The sequence below is a fragment of the Carlito syrichta genome, unplaced genomic scaffold, assembly GCF_000164805.1.
Source record: "Carlito syrichta isolate Samal-C Ts95f unplaced genomic scaffold, Tarsius_syrichta-2.0.1 Scaffold66924, whole genome shotgun sequence".
Lineage (NCBI taxonomy): Eukaryota > Metazoa > Chordata > Mammalia > Primates > Tarsiidae > Carlito > Carlito syrichta.
Window position 1 is genome coordinate 20,926 of NW_007011020.1, and position 720 is coordinate 21,645.

Consider the following 720-nt stretch of genomic DNA (forward strand, 5'->3'; position numbering starts at 1 on the left):
TCCAACTCAAAAAAAATAAATAAATAAAAATAAGTAAATCAAATGCAAAAATTAAAGAACTAATGCAGAGAAGTCAAGAATATATCTTTGTCAGAGATGGTCTCTGTGCCAGCTACAGTAAGTTGGAACTGTAGCAATTTCTCATAATAATTAGTAACTAATATCAGTAAATACTTGATAATGTTATCATAAGTTTTATAATTTATTCTATCACAATAGAGTGACATAATAAGGATATGAAGGAAAGACGTTTGCAATGTTTAAAATTTAGCATTCTCATTTAAAATTGGTTTGTGAACAGCTGAGACACTCTTAACAAGTCTTAAGTTGGCAATATTTGTGATTGAAATCGAAAAAAGTTTATATATGTAGTAACTCTCTACACTCCATGGCTTGTAGAATATATAAACAGTTTCTCAGAGGCACATGAAAATGAACAAGTTAATGACACATGTTCAAAGTCTATTTAGTCCACTTAATAAGTGCTCAAATCTCCTGTAGTTTGGAGGTGTGTAATGAGAAAAACTTATTTCAAAATAGCCCATGAATGAGAATTTCCTGTTCAACCGTCAGTGACAGATTGAAGAGAAATCAACTTTTTCCACTCTTACCTCACTCTGAGCCTTCACAGGGCAGTCTGTGAAGATCACAGACATTGCTTCTATTTGTTCTAGATATATGTCTTTAACTTTCACCTTTTATTCCAGCCTTTCCACTAAA